At 45.5% G+C, this 26,134-nt stretch overlaps 1 long non-coding RNA gene across 2 annotated transcripts in view; it reads left to right on the forward strand.

Moving 5' to 3' along the window:
- Window positions 1-26,134, forward strand: part of LOC138286611 (uncharacterized) — a 56,425-nt gene that overhangs the window by 10,416 nt on the left and 19,875 nt on the right. Inside the window, exons 2-3 of one of the 2 annotated variants that reach the window (XR_011202020.1) lie at window positions 10,166-10,293; window positions 18,118-18,226. This is a non-coding gene — a long non-coding RNA (uncharacterized lncRNA). The remainder of the gene's footprint in view (window positions 1-10,165; window positions 10,294-18,117; window positions 18,227-26,134) is intronic. The other variant, XR_011202021.1, reaches the window with a different exon arrangement.

Raw genomic sequence — 26,134 nt, forward strand, 5'->3', positions numbered from 1 at the left:
CAGTGTTCCCTGAAATGCGCCAAGCCATGAGCTGAAGTCTATCCTGAAGAAGAAGAGGGTGTAACAGACCTGGTGGATCTATCGGAAGATTTGGAATTGAGGGAATCTGAACTGGGAGGTCTCAAGATATTTGCAGAAGAACTGGAAACCGGGGCTGAGCTCTCCACAAAGAAGTGATCAGTATCAGTTCCGCTCGTTGGTGGAGGGTTTGAGAGGCAACCCTCGGGATCATTAGAAATGGAGGGAAGGCATAGTGCAGTGGCCCTTTCCATTGTTGGAGAAAGGCATCCGTGGCGAGAGCAATAGGATCTGGTCTCCATGAGAAGAAACAACTCAACTAGTGAGACAGACGAGACGCAAGAAGCTCTGTGTGACATTGGCCCCACCAATGCTGAAGAGCCTGGCATATTGACTGATGGAGTTTCCACTCGCTGGCATTTCTGAGGTACCTCGAGTTCCAGTCGGCTATGACATTGCATTGAGCTGGCATGTATTCCGTTGTAACTGATATTAGGTTCTTGAGGCAATAGTGCCAGAAGGTTTTTGTGATCCCCGCCAGGACTGAGGACTTTGTCCCACCTAACCTGTTTATGTAGCGGACTGCTGAAATACTGTCCATTCTGAGTAGGATGCAACAATTGGAGTGGGGAGCCAGAGTTCTGATTGCAAAAGAGCCTGCCAATAGTTCCAAACAATTTATGTGAAGATCGGTTTCTTCTCGAGACCAGAATCCTCCAGTGGAAATGGTGCAGCATCTGGCACCCCATCCCCACTTGCTGGCTTCTGATTCCAGTACTACAGACGAGAGCGAAACATGGCAATGACGTACTAGGCAGGCTTGTGTTGTAGCCACCATTGAAGTACGTTCCTGGTCTCAGGAGTGAGATCTATAAACTCTGAGTATGTGACCTCTTTCTGGAGATGATTAATTTTTAGTCGCTGAAGGGCCCTGTATGGTAGGGGAGCAGGATAGAGGAAGCTAGAAGCCTTACTATCTTGGCTGGACTCAGAGGGATATCCTGTCTCTGTGGAGAATTGATCAGATCTCCTTCTGGATTTAGGGTAATTACTGGGCCGGAAGAGAAAGGAGAGAAGTAGAAGAGTCGATCTGGAATCCAATGAATTCCATACAATGAGAAGGGGACAGAGCAGATTTCTTTGTTGATAAGAAAACCCAGGTCTTGTAGGAGTTGGACAGTCCAATCGAGGTGTTGAATTAGGGAGTGTACATCTTGGGCCATGAGAAGGACATAGGCGGTCATTCTGACCCTGGCGGTCAAAGACCGCCAGGGCGGAGGACCGCGGGAGCACCGCCGACAGGCCGGCGGTGCTCCAATGGGGATTCCGACCGCGGCGGTAAAGCCGCGGTCGGACTGGCAACACTGGCGGGCTCCCGCCAGTGTACCGCCGCCCCATTGAATCCTCCAAGGCGGCGCAGCTTGCTGCGCCGCCGAGGGGATTCCGACCCCCCGTACCGCCATCCAGGACCGCCGGGATCCGGATGGCGGTAGGGGGGGTCGCGGGGCCCCTGGGGGCCCCTGCAGTGCCCATGCCACTGGCATGGGCATTGCAGGGGCCCCCGTAAGAGGGCCCCTAAATGTATTTCACTGTCTGCTGCGCAGACAGTGAAATACGCGACGGGTGCAACTGCACCCGTCGCACAGCTTCCACTCCGCCGGCTCGATTCCGAGCCGGCTTCATCGTGGAAGCCTCTTTCCCGCTGGGCTGGCGGGTGGCCTGAAGGCGACCGCCCGCCAGCCCAGCGGGAAAGTCAGAATTACCGCCGCGGTCTTTCGACCGCGGAACGGTAACCTGACGGCAAGGTCAGAATGAGGGCCATAGTCCAGGTAGACGATCAGACATACTCCTCTGGAGCTGACATTCTCCACCACTGGGCACATGACGTTGGTGAAACACCAAGGGTGGAGGAAAGACCGAAGGGAAGGACTTGGAAGTGGAACCCCTGATTGTTCCATATAAATTGAAGACATTTCTGATCGAGGGGAAATATCAGGATTGAAAGGTAGGCACTTTCAAGTTGAGGCGAACCATCCAGTCGCTTTCCCGTAGAATGTCCCTGAGGAGATGAATCCCCTCCATTTTGAAATGCCAATAAACAACCAACTGTTGAATTTGTTCAGGTTGATTACAAAGCAAGAGCCACCCCCTTCCTTGGCCACCACAAATATGCTGTTGCAAAAACCTGAAGGGCCTGGTTGACAAGGGGTGATCGCATCCTCGGACAGACATTGGTCTGTTTCTTGTAGCATAAAAGAGCGATCTAATAGGGAAAAATGGGTTGGAGGTGGAAGAGAAGACTGGTGAGGGACTCTGAAGAATTCCATCTTGAACCTAGTTATTGTTTCTAATACCCAAGTGTTGGAAGTCAATGAGAACCAGTTGTTCAGAAAACGTAGGGTTCTGCCTCTCAGACCAACCGACGAGGGCTGATTCAGACTTACCTTGGAACTGGTTCCAGAGGTGTAGTTGCACTGGGAATGGAAGGTGCCTCTCTTGAAGTGGTTACGTCCACAGCGAGCTCTGGCTGGGTAAAAGATATCCCTGGGTTGGGAGAGGTATCCTCTGCCTCTAGGCACAGTACTGACCTGAGGGCTGCATGAAGAGGCTCCTCGATACCTGCCGGCCTTGGTAAAAAGGCTTTGGTGGAAGACTTTGTTCAGAGAGGTTTGAGCCCTGACTAGGGCCATGAGGGTGTTTACAATTTTTTCTAAGCCCTTCACAAGTTTGTGGCCAAAGAGGAGTCCATTTGCTGGAGGTCCCAGTTCTGCAGTGGCTAATTCTGTTAATTTAGGGTCAATTCGTAGCAAGATTGAGTGCCGTCTTTCTATGGAAATAGCATTGCCTAGGAAACATAAGGCACATTGAGCCCAACCTGCCAGGGTATCAGGGTCGATGGGGGTCCACTTTCTTTTGCAGAGATAACCATGCAGTCGATGGTCAAAATGGAGTTGGTGGTTAACTGCTTAATTCATATAACATCACATGGAAGGAATGTGAATCATCAGAGATATCGTCTGGGGGGGAAGTGGGGTTGGCTTGGTTGCTTGTTGAGGGTTGCACCGCAAAGTAGTCATGGTTTGCAGACAAAGACTGTGACAAGCGGGCCATGGTTGCCAAGTGGGGCCAGTCAGAGGGTTGAGAAGACTCATCGTCTCTATGAGGGGGTAACGGCATTGGGGTACTTGGGCCATAGGGGGAAACTGTCAGGGTGTACCTCTTCAATTGTGTGGAAATGGGTTGCAGCATTACAGCAAGGGCCCTGTTCACTGATTGGGTGACTGAGGCATCCAGGGTGTGAACTATGTCCTCAGCCAGGAGTAGGTCATCTAGGTCTTGGTAGTAAGATGGGTCATTAGGCACCTGTCCATCTGCCATATTGAGGACTTGAGGATGGCAGAGTACAGGTCAGGTCAGTGCAGGGCAGGTCAGGTGGGTTAACCCTGATAATCTGGGTGCCAACCCACAAGAGAGAAAGAGCCGTTCAGGGAGGCACCAGTAACGTAAGGATCTACAAGAGCAGAAACCTGCATGGCAAAAAGGTCCACAACCCCTCAGGACAAGCCTGCAGTTGCCAATTGTACAGCCCAGCAAGAGGGAATGATGATAAATGAGAAGAAGAGGAAGGGTTTGCCTGGAGTGACTGAGCTTGGGATAGGCACATCAGAGCCCAATGAAAGCCATTCAAGCTACGTAAGAGGAGTGCCTCCTCATCTATTAAAATATCAGACTCATGTAGCTCCGCCAATGATAACCTTTTATTGGAATGGCCCCTAAACAAACAAAAGAGGGAATTACTTGTATACGGATGAGGACTGTAATTAGAATCATCTTTGTAATTGCTGCTGACTTGCACTAGCGTTCATTCGCCTGAGTGTAGATGTAAAGGCTTGGCATCCTAACACTTGTTACCACATTGTCTCATGTTGTTTTTTCATTGGGGCATCAAGATTAATTCTTGCACAACACCTATGAGTCGGATTCTTTATGAAGATGGTGAATCAAGGTTTTTTTATGCATGAATAATTTTATTATGGCGCTTTATGGCATATCTTGCACTGTGTCTGGCATAGTGTTCAGAGATTGAGGTCCTTGTGAGTTTTGCACCTTGTAAAGCCTTCTTTTACATGATCATAAATTTCTTCACTACCCCATTTGTTTGTGTACAAGAAGGGGAGTTCTTCTGATTTTGGAACCCCACCAGATTTTCAAAGTTCTTTATACTGTCTTCCATTAAAAGGTAGATCATCGTCTGATTTGACAATGGCGGGAATGACAAATGTGTAGAACACTTTGGGGCACAATTACAAAAAACTGGAACAGCACTGCACTGCTCCGAAATTGGCAGCGCCGCGCTGTGTTCGTTCTGAAACAGAGGAATGTGCTGTATTTAAGAGAATGTGGCACATCCCTGTGTTTCTCCCAGGGCCGGCACTAAATTAGCTGGCGAGCGCCAATGCAGCCATCCCTGCGCCATGGCGCAAGGAGGGCTGCAAAGTTGGGAAGATTGTTTTTGTGCAGGAAGTGACACATTCCTGCACAAAAACAATATTCAATGGTGATTTGCTCTTTCTATGTGTGCTGCACTCTGCAAAAAACGAAGAGAAATGAAAGCATTTCTCCTCATTGTGCCATGCTAACGCCACCCATGGGGTGGCATTAGATTTTGACGCTACCTCATGTTTACAAAATCTCATAAATCTGGGACAGGGTCAAAATGCAATGGGCGTTGCTGTGGAACACACAGAGCAACACCCATTGCGCACCTCTTACATGCCAAGTGCTGTGTGTTAAGAGGCCATATTCACAAGGTGGCATTAAACCACAAAATGTGGCCTAATGGCGCCTTGTAAATACGATGCAGTGCACAGTGCCACCACATCGTCACAAAAAGTGACGCTCCGATGGCGCTAGGGGCTTGTTCATTGCAGGCCTGACCTACTCAGCAGACGTGCTGGGTATAGTAGAGAGAGTTCAAGTTTTAATAATAAATAAGTGGCATAGACGTAGCATATGGCAACTAAAAAATCTGCAGTTTAAAGGCTTAAATGAGAAAAATAAAATGGAAATGAAAATGTGCACATTTGAATTTCAGTGAGCAATGTCACCACCAGTCGTATTTCTGACACCATGTTTAACAAGAAGATATTTTGCATTTATATTTTGAGTGAGTCATTAATAAACAATAACATGAACGTATTATTTTTAGGTATAAACTGTAGAAATAAAAATGTATTTTGAATAGCAAAATGAAATTGAGTTAAACACACTTATGCAAAATTAAATGGCTTTCATAACATGATAAAATAAGTACGCGTTTGAATTGCTTTGACATAACATGAATAATGGTTCAATAAAAAAATAATAAATTTTGTGAATTTTGAAAGGTGCGCTGTAGTCTTATTAATGTATTAATTGTTATTAACGTGCACAAGGTTTTCTTAACATGACCATGCCTGGAAAGTTAATTTTGCAAATAGCAATGGAAAATGTTATTCGTGTTTCATTTCACCTTCTACCTGAATTCTCTTCTTGAGCTGCAAACATAATGTGAATGTTCTATTGTATTCCAGGATAAGAGCATTTTTCAAGTTTAGTTAATGTAACAATATTTGTTCTAGTTGCTGAGTGGCACAGGATGATTCATGAAGCTTTTGTGAAAAACTATTTACTAATGTGCCATGGGAAAGGAACTGCATGCTGCAAAATTATTAGAAAATGTAATATTCTGGCAGTACCCTGTGACGGGGTAAAACGACAACGTACTTTTATCCTGTAAAGTAACAGAAATTGGTGGTGCCACCTGCAATGATTGGATGCTGAAGTTAACACGCATTATGTGCCCACTTTAGGAGTCAATGGATGATTTCTGCAAATTTTAATTAGTGAAGAACTTTGGAATCGAAGTCAGTTCCTTTCTGAACCTTCTTGTTTTAAGTCGGCTCTGCCCCATTCTCTTTTCTGAGTCTCCTGATGAGTTTTCTCATCATAGTCTGAACTACCCTATTCTGTTATGTGGTTCAGTACCAAGAAGGTTAACTAATTCTGAACAGCAGCTCGTGTTCTGTACTGCCCTGATGCAACTGTCAACCATCGTCAGAAGATTGTGAGCACTGTGTCTGATGAGTCAATGCTGTATGCTGTCCCATGATGAGAGGTTTAACTAAATGTGTTTTCTTGTTTCCCTTTCAATTAGTAACTTACACCAGCATATTTTTGCAGTGAGTTATTTTAGTTAGATGTTTTCCAAATTGTTTTTGTCTTTTTTTATTTTGCTTTTGCCTGCATGTGTTAGCCTGCTCCCACACATGCAAGTCCCAATTCTGGTTAGTGTTAGGAATGGCCCAACTCTGTAATTTGAAATCTGAAATTGAGTGCTAAAATTGTATTTTGGTGATTTAGGGGCTGATTACATCCCTGGTGGTCTAAGGACCGCCAAGGTCGCGGTCTGACCGCCGCCAAAGTGGTGGTCCGACTGCTTTGCTAGCGGTCTGACATCCACATTATGACCGCGGCAGTCGTGCCCAGCTCTGCCAGAACACCACATCCCTATGGGCTTGGTGGGCAAGCAGCGCCGCCCTGGGAATTACGAACCCCCTCTCCGCCAGCGGTTACATGGCGGTAGCATGTAAAGGCTGGCAGAGACGGGGTGCAGGGTGCTCCGGGGGGCCCAGCACTGTCCATGCACTTGCCATGGGCAGTGCAGGGGATCCCTTGGCCAGCCCTGTCGCAAAGTTCTTTGACCAAGCGTGAAACTCGTAATGGGACCCGTGGGGAGGCGGCAACCAACATCTGCCGAATTCATAATGACCCTTGAATGTCCCCATCATATGCATTAAAGTCTGATAACAATGTTCATATTGTGTAGTTGCTAATCTATGTTACTCTTTTGGAGTGTCTAACAGTATTGATATTTAGTAAGTTGAATATTTTCAAACAGTTTTCGTTAACCTATGGTTTTCATGTATGTTTATAAGTTAGTTTTGCACATCATTTATGTGACTTTGATTTTGGGTTTGTAATAAAGCTTTGAAAACTTCATCAGGTTTGGAGTTTGATTTAGTGTTGAATTATTCATGGCGTCTAATATTTGTTGATGGTAAATTATCATTGATTTGTGATTGAATGTTTCTGACTACTACCTCTTTCACCGAGTCCAAAGATTCAGTCAACCTCGAGGGGTGAGATGTTAGTGTTGATGGTGTCTCACCTGCGCGCTGGTGATTGTTGAACTCGGAATAGGAGAATAAACACTCCTTTCTGGGGCCGCGGCGGCGTTCCAGCACTGTCATTAACTCTGCGGTTCTGAAGCATCCATCAATGATGACCAAAGGGCGTTGATCAGTGGCAATGGGACCAAGAAAGTTGATAGCAACCTTGACTCTTAGTAGAGGAGTCATTTGGAGTGGTTCAGGCATGGTCTTGACATACGAGGGATGACTGAAATATGTGGCATGCACTCACAGATTTCTCTATGAGAACATCCTTTGCTGTCAACCATACATTTAAATGCAGAAAGTCTCTCAGCAGTGTTCAATGTGATGATCACAGCATACTGCTGATTCATTCAACATACTATTTTATGTTTGTCATCCTTTTTAAGTGATTGCTGCCAAACAGCTGCATTACTTCTCTTTCATTCTCCATGTCAGCTGTGGAGGCCTGCAGGGGTCATCGTCTCCCATGTTGTTCAATCTCTATGGCAGCCCTCTAGCAGAACTGATTAGATCATTTGCTATGGCTTCCATCTTCAAACCTGTTTTACAGACATACAATGTTGAATGGCATCATACCTTCTCAAGCTGAATGCCAGTAAATCAAAGATCCTCATATTAGGCAACAATGGAGGGAATCTGATTCAATCTGCTTGGAAGCTTTCAATGAGCGAGGTTGCAGGCCATGCAAAGAAAGTAAAATCTTTTAGTTTTACTTCTACATAAGCAACAGTTTTCGTAGTCATCAGGCTCTTGTTTGACATTAGCACATGATTCATGCTTGTCCTTGTGGAACTGGACAATGGAGTATTGGAGAAGATACAGGCCCTTATTATGACATTGGTGGTATTTTCACAATACCGCCGTGCTGGCTGCCGCAAACATACCGCTGCGGAAGCAAACATCCACCCGCCATATTATGGATACTGCCATATTTCCACCAACACTGTGGCCGGATAGCCGGCAGTAGCCATGCTGGTGGGCGGTGGTGCTCTGGCGTTGCTACCACCTGCACCGCCCCGCCAGTAGGACGCCGCCAGCCGTATTATGACCATTAGAATGGCCTGGCAGTGTCCTGCTGGCGGGGCGTTGCCAGCGGTGGCAGCGCCCCTTCCCTGCCAGACGACCTCCTCGCCGGACAAGGTAAGTCGGGCGTCTGACAGGGGAGGGGGCTGGGACGGTGGGGGGTGTTGTGTGTGAGTGTGTGGTGTCTGCATATGTGTATGAATGTGTGTGTGCATGTGTGAATGCGACTCTGAGTGTTGTGGTGTATGTGTGGTTATATGCATGTGAATGAATGCATGTATGAATGTTGAAGTGAGTGCGTGTCTGCATGTCAGTGTGCATTCGTGTGAGTATGCATGTTTGGATGTTTGTGTGTATGCATGCCTGAATGGGTGTGAGTATGTGTGAGTGAATGCATGCCTGAATACGTGTAAGTATGTGTGAGTGAATGCGTGCATGGATGAGTGTGAGTATGTGTCCATGAATGCATGTCTGGAAGTGTAGGTGAATGGGTTAATGTGTGGTGCATGTCGGCCTATGTAAGGGGGGGTGGGGACGCTATGTGAGTAGGGGGCTAGGGGGTGCTATGTGAGTAGGGGGTGTGGGGGGGTGCTGTGACTGTAGGGGGGGCCAGGTGCTTGCTGGGGGAGCCATCTACCGGTGACAGGGAAGGAATTTCCTGTCACCAGTAGCCCTACTGCCATGGTTTTGGTGGCAGGGCTACCGCTGCGGAAACCATGGCGGTAGGCTGGTTTATTATACTGCAAAGTCGACATGAGTGGAGATGTGGCGGGTTGCCACCGGCAAACCCGCCACACTCATAATGTGGCCGTCTTCGACGCCAGCCAGGGGCCACAGTCTTATTAGAGATGTCAAAGGTATTGACATAGAGTTCAATTTCTGTGACGCACTTAAATCATCTGAGGCCCACGTTGCCAGAGTCCCACAGGCTAAACACACGCCTGCCGCCCAAAGACAGGGATTCTCGATGGAACACGCACAACAGGAACATAGACTGGCACATCATATATGTGCATTGCAATTGCCTAGGGTGGAAAGATTGGCTTGTCTTTGTTGAAGGATGACATTGTACACTGCTGCACTGAGCAGGAACAGAAGGCATAATTTCAGAGCAATCAATTGTTGTGGCAAGCATGAGCCAGCAACAACTCTATTGCCAGTGTAGAGTCTCCATAGCGTGCACCATAAATAAGCAACATGCAGTCATTGTACCTTTGTGGTGTTTAATTGTTCAAGTGAATTCTTCATAATGTGGGTGATAGGTTCGAGGTTTATGCATTATCATTATGGGTAGCACTCCCTGCTTATGTGCTGGAGGACAAAGAGTGTGGCTGACGCTGCTGCTTTTTGCTTGAGCATGCGTAGTCTTCCACATCCAAGGCTCTTCCTGCAAGGGCGTCCCTTCCAGAGGGCAGGAGAAATGCCACAAGGTGCCCAGGAAATGATGCGCAGACTAGATGGATCTTAGAGATATACACTTTTGTGTTATATCTTTCCCCATAACATTTTCATAGAGTTTTATGAAGAGACCTGTAAATAAGGCTATGAGAAATGCCCTATGCAACCTACAACCCATGCAAATATTATCTTTTTTGTATTGTCTGTGTATATATGATTGGCTGTTCTGCGATCGGTAAAGAATTGTTTTTTTGGTCTCTTGCATAGACTTACCTCATCTTTAAAGTACGTCTGGTTTCTTCATATAGGGTGATATACCAGGGTGGTGCTTTTGCACATACTTCTACAGCAATTAGGGTGAAGTTGGTCTCCATTTTGTCTTTTCTTTCTTTATGATCTCTTTTAGTGTCAGCCCTTCATACTTCCCTTCTGTGTTATAGATTATTATTCAATACAAATACAGTATCCTGCAAGCAATTCACAAAATATTTTTATAAATTTGTTTCTAGAGCTTGTAAGACATTGAAGAAAGTCAAATCCTCTTCTACGTCTGTGCCTTACCTCAGAGTGTCTGCCTCAGCACTTCCAGTCATAAAAAGAGACATCACACTTGCTTGAACACCAACGCAAAACACAAGTAAGTATTTTAAAAAATCATGCATGTATGTTAGGATGAACTATTTACTTAAGACAGTACAGGTGTGACTGACAGCAGGGAGCCAGAAGGAACTAGTTCTCTCAGAATCATATGGTAACATTCTGCCTAAGAGCAGTACCATCTAGCTTGTTGAGAAGAAAACCCAACACATGTTCTCCCCCATGCAATATCAACCAAAACAGTAATCACATATATTAAAGGATATCCAAATCACAAAAACAGCGTAACAATTATGTACTAAGCTCTCAGATGAACAGAGCTTATGTGCCCAAGCAACAATTTCCAATATTGCATAACAGCAATCAAAGAGCACCAGCATCGATCTTGGCATTTTGCTAGAATCCTTATCTCCTTTTAGAACCTCAAGCACCTCTTTGTGTCAAAGGAGAACTCTTCAGTGGACTTAGGGCTAGATGTATCAACAAACCATTTTGCGATTCTCTAATAGCAATTTTTAAGAAATCGCTATTTCTGAATTGCAAAATGGTATGTATCATATTTGCGATTCGGTAATAGCGATTTCTTAAAAATCGCAAATGCAATTACCGAATCGCAAATTGCGATACAGCCCCCATTCGCACCTATGGGCCTGTAGGACCAAATTTGCGATTTTTTTGCATTTCCCAAATAGCGAATTCCTAACTGGAATTCGCAATTTTGGAAATGCAAAACTCCAGGGTGCTGGGGGCCTAAGGCCCTCTCTGCTGCACCCCAAAAAGTTTTTGGGGACATGTAAGGCGCACACATGCCAAAGGGGCATGTGTGCGTTATATGTCAATTTTAAAAATGCATTTTTAATGCATTTTTAAAATTTGCACATGGTTACCACCAAGTTTACTTGGTGGCAATTGGGATTCCTTAATGCCAAATTCGCATTAAGGAATTGCTTGATACATGTGCTTAAGAAATCGCAAATAAGGATTCCTTATTTGCGATTTCTTATTTAGAGAATCGCAATTTGAGATTCTCTAAACGGGGTCGCAAATTTAAGGAATCGCTATTTTAGCGATTCCTTAAATTTGCGTTGTGAATGCCTTTCATAAGTACTGAATGGCATTTTTGCATTCGCAAACGGGCATTCGCACCATTTGCCCCTAGTTTCCAAGCCAGGCCTCACTGATTGTATGGGCAACTTTTCCTTAGTCCACCACTTGACATCATCAAGTCTGACCACACACTCCTTCACTCTTTCAACTCTTCTTGGATTCAAGGGCTTGGAAAACCTCTTTGGAATGACATCAGGTAACCTCACAGTTACCATTTCACCCTTGTTAACTTACAGTCAACACCCCTTCCCCAAACAGGCATATTTCACCTGTGCTTCCTTTCTCGTACTCCCCACACACACCAACTTTCTTTGGGTAAAACTATTTTTCCCATCTAAGGTCGTATCCTGTTCAATACAAGCATTTGACCTGTTAGGAGAACAAAATGAGACCCTTCCATATCTGTTTGCATGTGTGCTTTTCGTGTGCTGCGAAATGCCCAGAGCAAATCCAGGGACTAATCTCGCCGGTTGGCGACAGACAGTTGTACATTATTGTTAATTACTCTACTTCACCTCTTTATGAGGCATTAAAACTAGGAGGGTACATTAATGTTGTGGTATGCTTGATGGCCAAATGTGTTGTGAAATCCTTAAGCCCATAGGACGTGAACTTGTAAACAAACTTTTAAAAAATGCAATTACCTTGCAGCTGTTCAACAACTCTACAAATTTCACCTCAGGCCACCGTGTCCATAACCACAATTCCATATTTGCTACCCTCCACTAACACATTCATTGGGCCAATGACATCCAAACCCAACTTGCCCAAGGTTTATTAGCAACAGACGTCACCCCCTCTGGACTTGGAACAGCAACTTGAGATTTGTCACTGAGTGCACACATGATGCACTCCCTAACATACTTTTACACAATACCCAAGTCACCAGACATGTTCCATAATCCTTTTCTTGATTGCACTCATTCGAAGTATCCTTCATGGACAAAATCATAATTTCGCCACGTTTGCCACCCTAAATCACCAACTGATTAGCACGGCTTCTAATACTGTCAATGACACACAGTTCAATCGCTATGTGCTTGTAGGAACTCAAACAATCAGCATATATTTTTTTCACTAGAGGATTATTTTCCATATGATACTGAAACTTCTTGTTGCCGATACGGTCATATGACTATTCTGGCTGCAGGTCTACCGGCCCTTTTGGTAGAAAGTAAGTCCACCAAGTTTTTGTGATCCACATGAATGATACATTCTATTTTACTACAAATGGCTCCTAAAAATGGTCAACAACCCACCAGCCGGTCAATGCTTCATGCTCAATGACAGAATAACTGGGATCAGCTCCTCTTAATGTGTGTGACACAACCACAACAACTTCATTCTTCCCATTGCTGGAGTGAAGCAACACTGCACACAAGCATCTTTAGCTAGCGTCTGTAGCAATTGCACATGGATCACGGGTATCAAATGATGTAAGGGGAATGGAATTTGAACCTTCTAACCTTAGAACGCTGAATGTTTTATCTACTTCATTACTCTACATGCTCTTTTCATTTTCTTGAAGATCATTCATATATTGTGTGTTTTTTCATCACACTCAGGAATTAACCTGGCACAAAATGTCAACATCCCTCAAAAAAACCCATAATTGATCCTTTTCTCTGGAGCTAGAAATTCAGCAATAGCCTTGACTAAACTCTCTTTGAGTTCAATTACTTGAGCAGATAACCAATAGCCCAAATAATCTACATTATCAATGGCAAATTTGCACTTTTTCAGCTTTCAATGTCACACTCTCGTCCCTAAAAATGTACAACACCTTTGCTAAGATTCTGTCATGAGACTCCAAATCATTTTCATACACCAAATCATTGTCTTGACATCTCACATTGAGAACATTTTTAAAGCAAGACTCTACAATGTGCAGAAAGACTGATTAAGCAGAAGTCAAACCAAATGATGTTTGCTTGAATGGATTTGCTCCACTGGGTGTAATAAATGATGTTAAATGTCTTGATTCATGATGCAAAACAATCTGATAATATGCAGAGATGACATCCAATGTGGTAAAGACCTTTGCATTTTTCAGGGTGAACACCATCTCGGTTAGGTTAAGAAGTGGATGTCTGTGCACCCGAATGTTGCCATTCAAATCTCTCAAATCACTCCATATAAATTACTCTACATGTTCTTTTCATTTTCTTGAAGATCATTCGTCTGTTGTGTGTTTTTTCATCACACTCATGAATTAACCTCATACAAAATTTCAACATCACTAAAAAAAAAACATAATTTATATTTTTCTCTAAAGCTAGAAATTCAGCAATAGCCTTGACTAAACTCTCTTTGAGTTCAATTACCTGAGCAGATAACCAATAGTCCAAATAATCTACACTATCAATGGCAAATTTGCACTTTTCCAGCTTTCAATGTGACACCCTTGTCCCTGAAAATGTACAACACCTTTGCTAAGCTTCTGTCACGAGACTCCAAATCATTTTCATACACCAAATCATTGTCTTGACATCTCACATTGAGAAGATCTTTAAAGAAAGACTCTGCAATATGCAGACGACTGATTTAGTAGGGGGTCCCTAATATATGCTCTGATAAATGCCCGCTCATTAACTAAACATAAAACAGAAATTGCAGAATTAATCAGGCTAAATAACATCAATTGCCTTTTTATTACAGAAATATGGACTAAAATGGATTCTAATCCCAATTTTATTGAGGCTTTTCCCACAGGATATGCCTTCCACAGATTGGATAGGATAACTGGTAGAGGAGGAGCACTAGCGGTTATCTGTAGATCAGATCTTACGTGCCAATGGAATAGACCGAACCCCCCCTCTGAGATATGTGAAGCCATGTATTTTAAAATTTATCAGCATAATTTGTTAATCTTTGAAGGACTGCTCATATATCGACCACCTGGCCCTTTTAAAAAAAAAAAAAAAAATCAGAATTGGACAGGTTTGTTAGAACCTTTAGTTATGTCAACTAAAGCCATTATATTAGGGGATTTTAATATTCATTTCGATGAGATTCAAAACTTGCATATTAAAGAATTCATAAATCATATGGCAGCCTTAGATTGGGAGCTGAAAGTCCGATCAGCTACACATATAGCTGGACATTTGATAGACAGGATCTTTGCCCGCACTAAGGATCAGCTGGCATTATCCAATGCCCCTCTAAGCTGGACAGATCATTTTCTCCTAACTTTTAGATTTATGGAGGGTCTCTTACCTCAGCCACCCAACTGTAAAAGAAAATCGATAAGGCACTGGAATCGTATTAAGAAAGAACAGTTAGTACCTGCACTGGAGGCAGGCTGGGAAAGGGCTAAAAATTTGTCCCTGCCACTGGTGGATAGTTTTAACCAGGGAATTGCTATTGCTATGAACCAATTGGCCCCTCTTAAGGCCTATGACTCACGGAAAACAAAAAAATCTAGCCAACTTTGGTTTACAAAGGACCTTAAGTTATTCCAAAGAAAGTATCGCCAACAAGAGCGGCGATGGAAACGGAATTCTACTCCTATTGAGAAAGAAAAATTAAGAATTGCTCTTAAAAATTATAAAGAGGCAAGCACTAAAACTAAATCTGAATATTACACCCAAAAAATTAAAGAGGCCTCCAATACCCCCAGAGAACTCTTTAAGGTTATTAATGCACTGACTTCTCCCCCGCCTCTGTTAGAGTTGGAAAATTCACAGGAATTTTGTAATAAAGTGGCCTTACATTTTGAAAATAAAATTTTACAAATTAATGCTAGTTTTAATCACCCTGAGGAGAGGGATGACTGCCCTGATGAAGCCAATATTGAATCAAATACTAACTACCCCACACTAACTAATTTTCAACCCCTATTTCCTGAAAGAATAAATAAGTTAATTTCAGAAATCAAATCAGGCTCCCCCTCCGATCCTTGCCCCCCTTCTATTCTTCAATTAGCCCCTGATCCTGTTTCGACAGCCTTAGCTCCAATCATTCGTGAGGTCCTCACTTCTGGAGTCTATCCTACTTCTTGGAAGGATGTTACAGTAATTCCTTTGAAAAAGAAATGAGATGGAATTAGTCATGACCTGAATAATCTGCAACCCATTTCTTTACTTCCTTTTCTGGCCAAGATCTTGAAGAAACATATTAATATGGAATTAGACAATTTTTTAATGGATTCAGGAGAACTAGATGCCTCTTAACATGGTTTTAGGAAGGCACATAGCACAGAATCAGCCCTCATTCCCTCATCAGATTTGATCCGGAGAATGCTGGATGAAGGACAAGGGGCTATATTAGTCCTACTGGACCTATCTGCGGCATTTGACAATATTTCTCCACAGATTATGATATCCTGCTTATATCAAGCAGGGATTAGAGATGAGGCTCTTAAGATGTTGGAATTTTTTCTGAAAGCTAGATGTACCACAGTGAGCTGTGGCAACTTTAAGTCCCCTGCATACCACTTACCTTGTGGTGTCCCCCAAGGATCATCACTTAGCCCCACTTTATTTAATTTGTATGTTGCTCCTCTAGCCAAATTGATTCGTTCTTTTGGCTTTAGGCCAACCTCCTATGCTGACAATACCCAAATTGATCATCCCAGTCAATACAAATTGGGAGGAAGTGGCAGATCGCTTTAACAAATGTATGCGTGAAGTCAATGGATGGATGAACTCAAATTAAATGGTGATAAAACTGAAATATTATGCTTTGGATCAGGAAAGGAATTGTGGAACTCTCGCTGGTGGCCGATAGACTGTGGCACTCTCCCAGCTCCTATTACTGCTGCAAAAAATGTAGGTGTCACTTTTGACAATTGCCTTTCCTTTAGATCGCATGTCAATCACATTGTTAAAACTAGTTTTTGGACATTGAAGATGCTAAAGAAAGTTTTCCCTTTCCTTCAAAAGGAATGGAGTATTACAGTGACTTTAGCCTTGGTAGTATCCAAATTGGACTATTGCAATGCTTTGATGCTTAATTTGGAGAAAACATCTCTAAAGAAACTTCAGTTGATTAAAAATACTGCTGCTCCGACTATTTTGAACCTCCCATGTTCAGCATCATCCAGTAGCAGTTTAAAACAACTGCACTGGCTTCCAGTGGCCCAGCGTATTATTTTTGAGACCTTATGTCTGACTTGCAAAGCAGTACACGGAAATGGTTCTAAATATTTGACTTCCAGGCTACGTTGGTATAAACTCAATCGACAACTCCGCTCAGTAGGAGCTTTCAGAATTCAGGTCCCCGCACCTATAAAGCGAAATGGGGAGACAAAGCTTTTATGGTGGCTGCATCTAAATGTTGGAACTCTCTTCCCCTGGTTATCAGGAAGGAACAAAATTTCTTAGCCTTTAGAAGGTTGGTCAAAACATAGCTTTTTCCGCGCTAGTGATCTCCTTTGAATTTCTCTTTACTCTGTGGGCTCTTCTCCTTACCTTCCTAGCGCTTCGATGCCTCAGCCGGAATGCGCTTTATAAATACAAAATAAATACAAATACAAATTAAGCAGAAGTCAAACCAAATGACGTTTGCTTGAATGGTGTGCCCCACTGGGTTCAATAAATGATGTTAAGTGTCTTGATTCATGATGCAAAACAATATGATGATTTGCAGAGATTACATCCAGCTTGTTCAAGATCTTTCCATTCTTCAGGGTGGACACTGTCTTGGTTATGTTAAGAAGTGGATGTCTGTGCACCTGAATGTTGGCATTCAAATCTCTCAAATCACTCCATATTCTCATTAGACCTCCTGGCCAATACCACAGGTAATAATCACAAAGAACAATCTATAAGTTCGCACAATCCATCCAACTCCTTTTTCAATTAATTTTGCATGAAAATGTGTACTCTTCACACTTTATGTACTACTAGTTGGGTGTCACATTTTAATAAAATGTTATGACTGAAACCACTAAGCTTGCCCAATCTGTGAAAAAAGACTTCCAGAAATGCATTCCCCCAATTCAGGACTTCAATAGCGGCATCACACAAACATTATTTCCTCAACAAAATTTGTACCGTTCTTTTGGAATCCAACACAATGCCGGAACATATCTATTCAAGCCATCCCAACAAATATGACCCATCATTTACTATATAATGAACTGTCACCATGGTATAATTGCTTTTAAACTTCAGCATGGCTTCAAACTCTCCACATATGGGTTGTACTGGCTTCACATGATAGGTAACCTGATGAATGTCTGAGGTCTTATATAGCCATTGGTGAACTTCTCCTAAAGTTTGGTGCCTGTTACAGTGAAAAGGGATCTTGAATCTGCCCTCATAGTCACAGGAACATCTAAAACCTTGATATGGAAGAATCTTATTTTTGCTGTTATTACATTTACCTGCATCACTCTACTACTGCGAGACCTTTCTCCATCATCGTGCAAAACCATATCTACACATCTCAATCAGAATTTAAATGTGTTTCACACTTTTACTTTTTTCACACCCTATGAGTTACACACTTTCACAAAATGTCCTTTTGTTCGTACATTTCATGCATGCCTTCTCAAGGCAGATCAAATGTAAGTATTTCCCAAATGATTCTTACTCCCACATTTAAACATTATGTATTCTTCGTTTTAACATCTTTTAACATCCACTTCCTGCTTTTGTACACTATGAATAAATAGAATGAACTTTAGAATTCAAAGACATGTATTCTGTATAGGATGCTGTACTCTCTATACTACTGGCAGTCTCCACAGCCTAGTCTTATCTAAGGTTAAACTGCTGATGTCAATAAGGTTTCTTTTATCTTCTTCTTCTAGGTCTTCTCCACAATTTTATCTCTTATCATCTACTCTTCAAAGAGTGTATGTTCACATGAAGACACAAGAATTCTCAAAGCAGCAGTATAGCATTCTGTAGGGTCACCTGGTAATTGGTATCTCATATACAACTTATGTTTCACCATAATGACATGTTTATTGGTTTTAAAATGTACACCTTGGTGGTTTTGTAGCAGAGGAATATTCATCAGCAGCACACCCTTCTCCTAAAATAGACATTGTAAATGATTTAAGAAAATGTACTCTGTTGTGTAAGGAAAGCAAGCATAGGAATTATGTTTTGTTGCATCTTGATATAGTGCAAAACCTTATTTTTTATTTACATTCTCTTCTATTGTTAGTATTGTTTTCTTTTTCTACTCCTTTGAGCATAGGTCATGAACCTTTATGCATGTAATTTAATTAATCATCAGTATCATCATTGTATTGTTTTCAGCATAAGCCATAACGATTATAATCATAGAACAATACATACCATCAATAAAGGTAAAAATATACCATGAACAGGGACAGTTATAAGCCATGCATATCACTTATTTCATAAGTCAGTATAACAACTCTATTGACAAAACAAAGTAACAAGACAAAACTCGGTCTCTAGCCTGAATTGGTCTGCTTGTCACGAGCCAGGCTGCCACAGGTGCTTGCTACCAACATATAAATCAGTGGCATCTTCTCTATGGCAAAGTGCAAGAATGTTATTACATGTTGTAATTGAAAACAATTGAAAAAGAGGCAACACCTATTCACAGTGGAGATTTTGAGTTTTAGTGCAAAATATTTAAACAGTAAATGGGTGTGACCCTTCACCCCATCTTACAGTCACAAAGTTTGCTAGTAGATTGATTAGCTGAAAACTTGGATAGGTACCCACTAGTAGGGAAAAACCTCAGTCGGAATTTAGAAATAAAGTGGAATGTGCTTCTGGCAAACCTACCATACTTCTATAGGCTCTAACCCCCATGTATGCTTGATAGAGAGATAGCTGTCAGTCAAATGTGACTATTGTATGCAACCTAATTCAGAAGCATGTGATGCAATGTCACACCAATCTAACATAGTGTGTGTCACTTATGTTTTACATGTTGTTACATACAATTGAAACACAGTTCTCAAACAGTGTGCATGCCACCGAAGTAAGCTGCCAGAGCCAGAGTCAAGGTAGAGGAGCCTGATGATTAGGACATGCCCTTTGCAGACTTGAAATGAAAGGATGCTCCACCCTAAAAGACTGAAATGCCTTGCCTACTGGAAGGAGATATGTGGTCTTAGTAGTACTGCTTGGTTTACACTCGACCCTATGACAGTGTGCCTACTAGATGACCTACTCTGTGGATGGAGGAACAGATTCTTTCCATCCAAATGGATATCAACAGATTTCTCCTGGGCATCTGCCTTCATATCTGTAGTATTTAGGTATACATAGTTGGGCTGTGGAGGTACCAAAGTTCATGGTCCTTTTGGGTGGCTCTACTCACAAGTCTTAGAGAAGCATTGCAGGGAAGAACAAACCTGTCTACCACACTCAATAAAGGGAAATGTGCCACCCTTTTTGGTTGCCATGTCAGAAGAGCCACATTGCTTCAAAGGGACTGCTTTCTCTCCACAGTCATGAGTGGACCCAGATTGTCACTGAGTATCAACAGCAAAGTACCTAAGTCATTACAACAAGCTGGCACACCAATGGCAGAATGGACAACAACAGTAATGCTAGTGGTAGTGCTGGAGAGAACACAATTGTCCAAAACCTACAATGAACATTTACCACCATGGATTCGGAAATAAATAAAGCAGACTCTCATCCCTTGCCCCACCACTACATACGGAGGTCTGATGAATACTACTCCCAACAACCAAGGTGAAAAAAGAACACTCTTATACCCAGAATATGACTCTAAAGGGCAACACAACACAATAAACAGAAGAAAAACTACTTGGAGCCCTCGCTGACAAATCTCACCAGTCGTGAAATAATCGCACTAGAATTTCTTCTGCCACGCAAAAACAATTTAAGAGAAATCACCCTGGTAGACTGGGTTGCCCCTGCAATAGCGGCAATGGTACTAACAGAAACATCCCTTTGACTCTTGGGGAATTACCATCTCCTCTCATGTTCAGCCCCAATACCATAATGTACTGGAAATTTCCTCAACAAACATGTTAAAAAGGCGCCAAATTGAATCCTGGAAGGAGCAATTAGCAAAATGTCCATAAGAGCAGAAAACCAAGAAAGCGTAGCCTCCACGTCCTCTCATCCACCGGAATCTAAGGGACTTCATGATGATTGGAGCATTGCTTTCATTGGCCCTGCAAAAACCCTCAAACCCATGAACCTCCCTGTTAAGCCCTTCTCACAAGAAGAACTCAGGAATTATAAAAATCTGTTCATGAAATACTGCAGGGCAAAACCTATATTATCAGCTGGGAATCTACAGTTGACGTAGAAGAATCACGACATCGTGGCTCTCCAGGAAACCTGGATGTTAGAAATGGGATCTTTGGTTGGCAGTCAGGTTACCCCCTGTCCAAGCAAGGACCCTCACTCTAGTCAGGGTAAATCACACACAATCCAAATTATCCTGTGCCGACCCTCTGGTAGCTTGACACTGAGCAGTCAGGCTTAACTTAGAAGGGAAGGTATAAAGTATTTGTGCAATAAATCATACAATAACACAATATAGCACCACAAAAATACACTACACATTGTTTAGAAAAATGTATAATATTTATCTGGATATTTGCAGGTCAAAACCATCAAAGATGCAATAAGTAAATAAATGTAGAGAGATCACTGAAAAGTGATATAAAGGCCCTGATTACAACCCTGGCAGTCGGTGTTAAAGCGGCGGTAAGACCGCCACCAGGCCGGCGGTAAAAAAAATGAAATCACGACCATAGCGGAAACTGCCAACATAGACAGCCACTTTAACACTCCGACCACCACGGCGGTACAAACAAACAGCATGGCGGTCACCGCCAACAGACAGGCGGAAGACAATGTACCGCCCACACTATTATGAGAGGCCAATCCGCCACCTTTTCCGGGGCGGATTCAACGTGAACAAAAATGCGGCGGAAACAGGACTTGGAAGGGGAAACACTCACCTCTACACAACCCACAAGAAACCAGGACGCCATTGAGCCAGAACTCCAAATACTCCCTGCGATAGTCTTCCTGCTCCTCTACCAGGAGCACGAACGACGGCGGCGACGACCACGGTGAGTACTGCACCTACAACACAGGGGAGGGGGGAGGGAAAAGAGAGTGACACACACACGCAAAACACAACACCCCCACCCCCACCCCCACCCTCACCCACAACATTATATACACTAATACATGCTGCAACATTACATTTACACCCCCCAACCCCTCATGGAAGAATGCAAGGACAAAAGGAAATGATTGTAACGATTGTAATCAATACAAATCTATTAGTCAAAACTTGAAATACAGTATAAACAATTATGTACACCAACTATACAAGTCCAGATAGTGCACCATTCATAGTCCGTGGACCACTGGGCCCAAAATGCATGGGCGAGGCCCACACTCGATACCAGACTCAAAACAGAGAGAACACTGCTGGGGCATCAGATCGAAATGAAACAGGCACCTCAGGGGGAAGTGAAGGGGGGGCACCTCAGCCGGATGAGTGCACGACGCCAGCTCCATGAGGGGGCCCCGTGCCCATTGATGTTTCCTGGGGAATGCAAAGCCACAGTCTCTCAAGTCTCTCCAGTGGGTGATTTGCCCACTGCTTTATTCTGGGGAGTGCAAAGCCACAGTCTCTCAAGTCTCTCCAGTGGGTGGTCTGCCCACTGTTCTATCATGGGGAGTGCAAAGCCACAGTCTCTCAAGTTTCTCCAGTGGGTGGTTTGCCCACTTCTCTATCCTGGGGAGTGCAAAGCCACAGTCTCGCAAGTCTCTCCAGTGGGTGGTTTGCCCACTGCTTTATCCTGGGGAGTGCAAAGCCACAGTCTCTCAAGTCTCTCCAGTGGGTGGTTTGCCCACTGCTTTATCCTGGGGAGTGCAAAGCCACAGTCTCTCAAAGGGATGCCTTTCTCCACTGGTTCTGGAGGGGGCTTGGTGCCCAGAGTGCTTCATCCTGCCACGGACTGAGGTAGTGGATGCCTTTCTCCACTGGTTCTGGAAGGTGCTTGGTGCCCAGAGTGCTTCAGCCTGCCAAGGACTGAGGTAGTGGATGCCTTTCTCCACTGGTTCTGGAGGGGGCTTGGTGCCCAGAGTGCTTCATCCTGCCAAGGACTGTGTTAGTGGATGCCTTTCTCCACTGGTTCTGGAGGGGGCTGTGTGCCCAGAGTGCTTCATCCTGCCAAGGACTGAGGTAGTGGATGTGACACTCCACTGGTTCTGGAGGGGCCTTGGTGCCCAGAGTGCCTCATCCTGCCAAGGACTGAGGTAGTGGATGCCTTTCTCCACTGGTTCTGGAGGGGGCTGTGTGCCCAGAGTGCTTCATCCTGCCAAGGACGGAGGTAGTGGATGCCTTTCTCCACTGGTTCTGGAGGGGGCTTGGTGCCCAGAGTGCTTCTTCCTGGCAAGGACTGAGGTAATGGATGTGATACTCCACTGGTTCTGGAGGGGGCTTGGTGCCCAGAGTGCTTCATCCTGCCAAAGACTGAGGTAGTGGATGCCTTTCTCCACTGGTTCTGGAGGGGGCTTGGTGCCCAGAGTGCTTCATCCTGCCAAGAACTGAGGTAGTGGATGCCTTTCTCCACTGGTTCTGGAGGGGGCTGTGTGCCCAGAGTGCTTCATCCTGCCAAGGACTGAGGTAGTGGATGTGATACTCCACTGGTTCTGGAGGGGGCTTGGTGCCCAGAGTGCTTCATCCTGCCAAGGACTGAGATAGTGGATGTGACATTCCACTGACGGTGCTGCAACATGCAAGCTGGCCAGGCTCCTGGAACTGACCACCAGCCTCGTACGACTGACCACTGGGGATGGCAGCCATGTCTGCGGTGGTGCCACAGGCTCAGGATGTCGCGGCCCGCTGGCGGTGCTGGCGGCGGTGTCAGTAGCGGCGGTGCTTGTGGTGGACAATGTGGCATCGGTGCTGGCGGCGGGCTCTGTGGCATCGGGGCTGGCGGCGGGCTCTGTGGCATCGGTGCTGGTGGTGGGGTCTGTGGAAACGGTGCTGGTGGCGGTCTTTGTGGCGGCGGTGCTGGTGGCGGGCTCACTGACTGCGGTGCTGGTGGCGGGCTCACTGACTACGGTGCTGGTGGCGGGCTCAGTGTCTGCGGTGCTGGTGGCGGTGTCAGTGGCGGTGGTGCAGGTGGCGGTGCCAGTGGTGGTCTTGTCCGCCGTGCAGGTTGGCGTCGACGTGGACCTGCCTTTGATTTTCTGGCCCTTCCCCACCTTGGATGGTGGCGCAGCTGTCTTGCCACCTTCCACTTTTGTGTTGCCTGAGCCCTTGGTGGTAGGTGTTTTCGCCTTCTCCCTCCGGGATGTGGGCAACTTTTTCAGTTTTGGAGGTGGTGGAATGTCCTTGCCCTCGCTCCTTGGGACACTGGTAGCCCTATGGCTTGGAGCACTCTAAAATCCCGCTATTGCTGGCACCACTGTGCCTGGTGATGTGGTGGCTGAGATGCTGGGTTGGGACCTGGAAAGGCGGGCCCTAGGGGACTTACGGGGGGATGTGAAGGGAAGAGGTCAAGGGTTGCCAGGAAACGTTTCTTAGACACACTGGGACGGGTAGATGGAGGAGGTTTGGGAGTGGAGGAATATGTAGTGGTTGTAGGAGGTGTACGTCTGCTGAATTTGGGTGAAGGTGCATGGGCTGGAGGCTGTTGTGAGGTGGATGGCTGTTGGGTGGGTGTGTGACTGCGTTTGTGTACTTTGGGAGGTGGGCTGACAGACACACTGGGAGAGGACACAGGGGATGTGTGAATGGTAGTGGGGGTGGTGAGTGCACGTGAGCGGTGTGTGGTGATGGCCGTGCTGGTGATGGAGGTAGTGGCTGAAGATGTAGTGCATGCAGGTGTGAGTGGAGACGAGACAGGGAGGGAGGAGGGAGACGTGGAGGAGGGGGACACAGTGGAGGCAGTGGATGTTGGTATGTCTGCATGGGTATGATGCTTGTGTGAGTGCCTGTGGGATGTGTGGTGCTTATGTTTGCCTGAGCCACCCTTGTGTGTTGAGGTGTGTGCATGCTGGTCTGATGGTGTGCTTGGGATAGGCTGAGGTACTGGAGATTGGGTCTGGGTGGAGGAGGTTGGAGGGGGGAGGCTGGACACAGGGACAATGGCTGCCATCAGTGCAGAGGCCAGAGCCTAAAATGCTCGCTGTTGGGGTGCCTGGCCAGAATGAATGCCCTCCAGGTATGCATTTGTTTGTTGCAACTGCCTCTCTACACCCTGGATGGCATTCAGAATGGTAGACTGCCCAACAGTGAGGGATCTCAGGAGGTCACTAGCCTCCTCACTGAGGGCAGCAGGGCTGACTGGGGCAGGGCCTGAGGTGCCTGGGGCGAAGGAGATGCCCAACCTCCTGGGTGAGCGGCCACGGGACACATGTTGAGGGGCTGCTGGGAGGGTGGTGCTGGTAGGGGGGGGTGGCGGCTGTACCTGTAGATGCGGGGCACAGAGGGGCCCGCCACCGCAAGGGAGCTCCCATCGGAGGAGTCGGTGTCGCTGAAGTCCCAGTGGTGACTTCAGACTCCGTTGTCTCGCCCTCCAGGGCCATGTGGGATGCAGCTCTCTCCTGCTCCGGTGGCACTGCTCCTCCACCTGATGATGCTAATGCACACAAGAACATGGAGACCACAAAAAGGGGGGGGGAGAAAGAAGAAAGACATGTTCAGTGCATGCAATACTGCTATAGTTGGCGGACACTACAGACACAGCAGCCCACTACACTACGCCATGCACTTAGAGTTCCCTAATTAATCACAGGGACATGGGGTACAAGGCCTACGCCCGATTGCTGCACACATGGAAGTCACAGGAGCCTGACTAGGTGTAAATGGCTCTTACCACTGGTAGGGTTGGGGTGCCATATAGCCTGTCTCATGAAGGGTCCTTGCCTACAAAGCTCGCCCTGGCCTAGGGTAACCCACAGCCCACCTCCCCCACCCAGACACCGCAAAATGCACACAGAGTCAGATGGATGTGACGGTACTCACCCCCTTGTGGCTGCTGTGATGCCCTCAAGCGCCCATCCAACTCCGGATACGCCACAGCGAGGATCTGGAACATCAGGGGGGTCATGGTGCGACAGGCACACCTCCCTCGTTGGGAGGCCATCCCCAGCTGGGCCTCTGCCGTCTTCTTGCTCCAGCAGCGAATGTCCTCCCATCTTTTCCGGCAGTGGGTGCTCCATCTGTGGTGGACCCCCAGGGTCCGGACCTCCTTGGCGATGGCACTCCAAATATCCTTCTTCTGGTGGGCGCTGACCTAGAGGAATAGTACAGGGGAAAAGGATGATCTTTAACCGTCCGGACCGTCACAGTCGTAGGCCCACGTTCCCACCCTTGCCCTGACGTACATACACTCACCATCTGCTTATGCAGGCCTCAGTCCCCCCCCCTTTCCCTGTATCTTCCATCCACACCACTCCAAACAGGCATTGCCCATACAGCATGCTCACAGTGTACTCACCTGTTTGTCTGGAGGTCCGTAGAGTAGCGTGTACTGGGGGAGAACCCCATCCACTAACTTCTCCAACTCCTCCAAAGTGAAGGCAGGGGCCCTTTCTCCAGACACATGAGCCATCGTCGCTTCCAGACTGAGGTCACAGCAGCACTTGCAGTGTAGGTCCTCTCCTGTCGAAGGTCAGGTATCAAGTGAGTGAACAGAGAGAAAATGACGGTCACGTCCGCGGCGGTGCGTACTGTCACTGCCGGCGTACATCGTCATTGGCTCCTGGGACCCATAGGGCTCAATGTTAACCAATGCAGGATTGCGCCGCGGTCTTTGACCGCCTGCCGTGACGGTGTACAACGCCAGGGCAGTTACCTCATAACCCCTTGTCCCACATTAC

The sequence above is a fragment of the Pleurodeles waltl genome, chromosome 3_2 (genome assembly GCF_031143425.1).
Source record: "Pleurodeles waltl isolate 20211129_DDA chromosome 3_2, aPleWal1.hap1.20221129, whole genome shotgun sequence".
Classification (NCBI taxonomy): Eukaryota; Metazoa; Chordata; class Amphibia; order Caudata; family Salamandridae; genus Pleurodeles; species Pleurodeles waltl.